Source organism: Malus domestica, chromosome 07 (genome assembly GCF_042453785.1).
Source record: "Malus domestica chromosome 07, GDT2T_hap1".
Lineage (NCBI taxonomy): Eukaryota > Viridiplantae > Streptophyta > Magnoliopsida > Rosales > Rosaceae > Malus > Malus domestica.
The window spans coordinates 11,738,189-11,744,920 of NC_091667.1; the positions used below are offsets into that span (position 1 = coordinate 11,738,189).

Sequence of the window (6,732 nt, forward strand, 5' to 3'; positions counted from 1 at the left end):
AGTGTAAGGACGAATGTTCTTAACCAAGTGAGCCACAAGCCACTTACGATCTATAATAATTATTTTCAATTTCATATTTTTAGCAAAGCAAAGTAATTTGGATTGCTTTGAATGTTTTACTCAGATCAAAAATTTATAAATTTTGAACGCCGCATTGCATTTATAAATTTAAAAACCATAGCTAGCATTGTTGGAAATGCTTTAAAAAATGGGTGTTTAAAAATTATTTCCTCAAGGTATGCTTTAACGGCGTTTAATCGGTTTCAGTGATTGCATTCGAGTGCTACAGAGCAAGCGTAATACTACGTATAACATTAAAGAAAGAAGTAGAGCCCTAGTATCTGAATATCCATCCATAAAGCATGTTTAGCCGCACCAACAAATGTTGTTTCATTATTCATTCATGTCAACTCAATTGGAATAACAAGGGATTTAAGACGAGCTAAACTAAAGGTACAAATATCATATTGATCACTCTTATAACATTAAAAATGGGAGTTTAAATAAGAATGTTTATTACCAGAGACATTGTGGAAAGAAGGCAACTTGAACTTGCCTAAATAATCGTCGTCTCCAACTCTCAACTCTTATATATAGGATGCCGTCTCCTGCAATTCCAAGTCAAACAGTGGAATGAAGGGAAATCATATTGATCACTCGAACCAAAGGTACAAATATCACCGATAATAGTTTTGGCAGTAAAAGAGAGGAAACCAAGAGCGAAAGTGATTTTTTTTTTTTACTGTACGAGTAGAAGAGGTCGCACTTGGTGCGATGACAAGTGCCTTCGCCCATGAGCGGTAGGTCTCGGGTTCGAGACTTGGGAGCAGCCTCTCCATAAATGGGGGTAAGGCTAGCCGACATTCACCTCTCCCAGACCCTGCGTAAAGCGGGAGCCTTGTGCACTGGGTACGACCTTTACTGTACGAGTAGAACACGTGCAAGAATAGCCTTGTATTTGCAAATAAAAATCATAACTAAGAAAATGAGGTGGTTATATTACCTCTTTGGTCGACTACGGTCTTCCTCATAGTCCATCACTCCTTCAGGTTCGGAGTAGATCTCCTCATCCCCCGGGAAGTCAATGTCGGCCTGCTTACAGTGGGGAACTTCTGCCACAATGTAAGTAAAGACACATCGACCAACATATCCCAATAAAGAACTCATTCATCTATGATTATGTATAGCTTCAGAATAGCTCATCAAAAAGGCGCTGATGTGCACATTTGTGGCAGAGAAATACATCAACGAAAATAAAATCATAATATCGTGTTTTACCATCCCATGCCATATGTTCAAATCATCAAAATGGATCCCGTTCTTTATTAGCAAGGATTACTTGCAGAAGCAATACGCAAAATACAACAGGATTAAACTGACCTTGATGGAAATCGACTTCTTTACTTCTTCCACCCTATTTCCAACTTCTTTCTTGTGTTCCTTGGCCACTTCAGTCATAGTATCAGCTCACTTCATCTTTTCTTGAATTGAGATAAGAAGATTGCTTGAGGTATCCAACCTACGTTTTCATTCACTCAAAATTTAGGCAACACCATCAGATTTATATCTCAAAAAGAAACTTGAGAAATCATTAACTTAGAAGCAAAATATCACAAAGTCAGCATACTGGATTAAACACGAGAATGCATTACTACGATAAACATGGAACCGCTTTTTTTAATGTGGTAGTAGTTAATAAACTCTACCACATGAAACAATTTCATTAAATTGGTAACAGATGCTCCATATCATTTGATTGCACACAACTAAGAGTCAGGGAAACTTTTATGCAATCAAGGTCAGACATGAATGTTTTCAGATCATAATGCACATATTTAGGACCAAATTCTAAATAAGAAGTTCCATATATGCATACTGAACATACAACCCAACAGAGAAACTGCATCAAAATCAGAGACGTTACCAGTTTGACAGTGTTTGAATCGTACTCCCAAGTTGTCCAGGTCTCGGATCTCTCCCTGCAGCAAACTGGACCTGAATTTTACAAGAAATAATTGATTCGATATTTCTTATAAGGAAATAAACAAAGACCAATGCAAGCGAAAACAAGTAAAACAACACTAAAATTAAAAATAATTTGAAGCAAAGGCAGCAGTAATAAACACAAACCTCAAAGCATTTTCGCAACTGGTCCAGCTTTCCTCTTATTATGCCCTAAGAGAAAACATATAAAGTTACAATCAGACATCTCCTTCATGTTTTCTCTATCCACTTAACTATGTTACAGAGATACAAATACAGGATAAATTACTATATAACAAGGATGGAATAATAAAATAGTATATATCACATTACACGTATATGTGCATAAGTAATCTACATAACAGAGTCAGAAGTGAGTTGTAATTTAAAAGTACCAATGGACGACCCCCATTTCTAAGAAAAAGATTCACACAAAAAATGCCAAGGGCATCTGGGGATGCGTATGTACACAACGGATGTTGCACTATATCCAAAAGTCAAAACTTACAAAATGTCAATGAATACTGCAAATCTGTATCCGATAACTGTTGGGGTGTTGTGGGGGGGGGGGGGGGGGGGGGTGGTGCATCAGGGCCATATCCTCATAGGATACTCCACACCTGCAATATTTGGAATATCTGTGCTTCATAGACCAAACTAACTGTAACAATTTTCAGGTACCGTCCGGTATTCAAAAATAAATTCTTACACAGGCAAGAACCATAGCAGAGTCCTGCTGCCCATGCACACTTGAGTCAAATTGGTGGACAGATGGACGGGAGAAGAGTGTTTATTTGTACTGTATTTGAATAACAATTCATTAAAGTTATGATTATTCATTCCCCTTCACTAAAGAAACCTTTTTGTCCAGTAAAAGATGCATATTTCAATGTAACTGGGAAAAAATAGAGGTAGACGGATGAAAGAATTATTACCGCATACATGCACTCATTAATGAGAAAATCCTCGAGCTCTCGTACATTGATAACATCTAACTCCTGCATAAGTGGATGATACCGTAGTACCTGGAAAATAATTCAAGAATATAAGAGAAAACTGAATGCACAACACAATATGGGACATCTGTGTATATAAAAACCGGATATCAACACAATAGTGACCTAGACACCTAATATCATGATATGATGAATCACTACTTTACAAATACTTAAAAAGGTTCTAGAAGACTCTCTCCATGCTCTTTTAGCACAACAATCTCATGACATGTTCAATCAAAGGCATCAGATACTAAGACCTGTAAGTCCACTATTGTTCCTGAATTTTGATTGGAACTAATAAGCTTCTGGCATTGCATATAACTTTTTCATGTCATCGTTTGCAGTGAAAGGCACCATCACCTATTAATTTCAGAATTCAATTGGTAACTGCAGTCTTTCCTCCAAGTGCAACTAAAACAAATATCTGTCCATAAGACTTGTCTAAAAGTGATGATAATTTTTCCTCTCCTTTCATTTTTGATGACATATTTTCTGAAGCATGGAGGACATCAAGTACCAAAGGTGACAAGCTCCATATATTCACATTGGAAAACCGTACAGCCATAACCATTACTACGCAATCAGAGATGTATATCACCAACAACTTTTCAAAGGATTATGCATTTAAGGAAACATACCTTGTTTGTCTCAGCCAGTGTAAGAACAGTAAGCTGTTTCAGCTTTAAGACTTGATCAGGGACCAAATGTGGGAGACGGCTGGCATCACCTACAATACATTTCAGTTTCTTAAATTCCATAACAATGCCAAAGAGACGCTTAATTTCTTTTTTCATAGAAAATATACTCAGAAACTTTATGGGAAGTAGTTCTCCTGGGAATTGACAATATCTCCTGAATTTCAAAAATTATTGAAGTAAGGAAAAGCTTAAATGTTATGGAGGGAATAATAAAAGACATAGTAGTAGAATTTAATAAAAGATACGGCAGTTGCTTTAAAACAAATGTGCCAGTTTACACTTCTTCTAACGAAAATATGTTGCTGCCTCCATTTATTCATCTTATCAGTGAATAAGTATAAGAAAGTATCTTCTTTGACATCTCCAAAGCAACAGTAAGAAACAAAAACTGGTGATGAAGTGATGAATCTGCAGCAGAGCTTGATAGAAGTATACATTAATATGACAAAAGCACCAACTGCATTGGCACCCAAAACCCTGCCACATGTTCTTGAGAATGAGGCTGCGCACAATGTTTCATACAATGAACCAACAGATGTTCCAATGGTGGCTCAAATTTTGGGTTTTTCTCCTTCTGAGTTTTGTTTTCATGTTGCACAGGGTTTGTTGATATTTAAATTTTAGGGCGTTATTGTTCGATTTCTTCATCAGAGGTCGCACTTGGTGCGATGGCAAGTGCCTTCGCCCATAAGCGGTAAGTCTCGGGTTCGAGACTTGGGAGCAGCCTCTCCATAAATGGGGGTAAGGTTAGCCGACATTCACCTCTCCCAGACCCTGCGTAAAGCGGGAGCCTTGTGCACTGGGTACGACCTATTGTTCGATTTCTTCATCACAGATATGGAAGCGGAAAACAAGCATTAATCGATTTGGTGCAAGTTGACCAAAGCAATCAAACCAACAGCTAGAGAATAATAAACCCATTAGAAAATCAACCAAAAGATGAAGCGATTTTTGCGTGCTTACTCTTATAATCACTCCATGTACACAGAATTTTCAGTTCCTTCAAGCTGCACATATTCCACTTCAAAAAACATATGCGTATGAAACAAAATCCAGTAACAATCAATAATTTTATTTTCTCTTTGGCTGCAACAAAATTCCGATTATACATCCTTTGCTCAAACCCAGAAACTACACGACCAAAATATACACAGAAAACTGAAATTCCACAACAAATAAATAGAAACATGGGAACCTGAAGAACATTAGGGACAGCGATAATTTCCGAAAAGGCAAAAAGGGCAGGGTGGGAGGTGACTTCTGCGACGAGGGGGCCGAGAGCCGAGCCATCGAGTGATGAGGCTTGCTTCACGAAGTGATCAATGACCTCCTCTTGCTTTTGATAAAACCCAAGCCAATACCTAGCTACAACCTTGACTGTGTGGTAATGGTGGGTACTGAGGAGAGGAATTGCACAGCAAGAAAAAGGAAATTTCTAATTGTTTTTCATATATGGCTTTTAACCCACAAGCCAGCCCTTACATTCGCGAGAGTGCCATCTGGCATAACAACAACTCAATTAAAACTAAAACCCACAATTAACAAGACTATTACAATCTAATCCTTACTCTAATACAATCTGACCCCCATTATTTAACTACTACTTCATAGTGATCCAAGGATTCACTAATAGGCCAATTGCAAGATCATAACATTTACTCCCGCCTTCGAGAAAACCTTGTCCACAAGGTTAAAGAGAGAAAGCAGGGAATCGAGCTTGGAAGTCTTCAAAGTCCTCCCATGTTGCAGAACTGGCATCTTGATCCTGCCACTGAACAAGCAATTGAACGCCGGCAGAATTACCCTTCTTATACATGCGCCTGGCAAGAATGGAGGCAGGAACCAACTGTTGAAGACCATCTTCTGTAACTTGGGGCAACAGGTTGTTGGCTACCACATTCGGCCCTAAGTGCTTCTTAAGACTGTTGACATGAAAAACAGGGTGGACTTTAGCCATGGCAGGAAGTTCAATTTTGTAAGCCACATCACCTACTCGGCTGAGAACCTTATAGGGACCATAGAACCTGGGTAACAGTTTATGATAACTGTGTGCAGCCAAGGATTGGAGTTGATAAGGAATAAGTTTTATATAAACCATATCGCCAACTTCAAAACTCCATTCCAATCTCTTTTGATCAGCTTGTGACTTTATCATTGTCTGAGCTAATTCAAGGTTCCTTTTCAGAATCTCCAAAACCTTGTCCCTCTCAACCAAACATTGCTCCACATAAGCGAACTTTGTAGAACCAGGTTCATACGGTGTGATATGAGGTGGGGAATAACCATACACTAATTCGAAGGGTGTGAACTTAGAAGAAGTGTGGTATGAGGTATTGAAACACCATTCGGCCCACGATAACCATTGTACCCATTTTTTAGGTTGGCCTCCAACAAAACAGCGTAGGTAGGTTTCCAAGCATCGGTTCATAACCTCAGTTTGACCGTCAGTTTGAGGATGGTAGCCCGAACTCATACACAACTTGGCATTGTGCAGTTTGAATAACTCTTTCCAGAAGGCGCTTATGAAGATCGGATCACGGTCACTGACTATAGAGTTGGGCATGCTATGGAGTTTGAAAATATGCTCAAGAAAAAGCTGTGCTACACTAGCCGCTGTATATGGATGTGCCATAGGAACAAAATGACTATATTTGGACAGCCGATCAACCACCACCATGATAACAGTCTTACCCTTGCAATTAGGAAGTCCGACGATAAAGTCCATGCTTATATCAGCCCAAATTCGTTCAGGAATTGGAAGAGGCATCAGTTTTCCAGGAGGTGCCACTGTTTCATACTTATGTTGTTGGCAAATGTGACACTCCGAAACGAAGAGTTTGACATCATTCTTCATACTCGGCCAATAAAAGTCCTTCTTAAGCTTGTGGTAGGTTTTAATCACACCTTGATGACCTGCAGCAGATATGGAATGATAAGCTTCGACAAGCTTGGTGCACCAAGGAGAGGAAGGGCTTAACAATATCCGTGCCTTGTACCGTAAAAACCCATTCTGGAAAGACTAATTAGAAGATGTAGGGGTGGTAGCATTAGTC

General features: G+C 38.9%; 1 pseudogene; it reads right to left on the reverse strand.

Moving 5' to 3' along the window:
- Nucleotides 1-419: 419 nt before the first annotated feature.
- LOC139187604 (COP9 signalosome complex subunit 7-like) lies at nt 420-4,110 on the reverse strand (annotated as a pseudogene).
- Between the last annotated feature and the right edge of the window lie 2,622 nt (nt 4,111-6,732).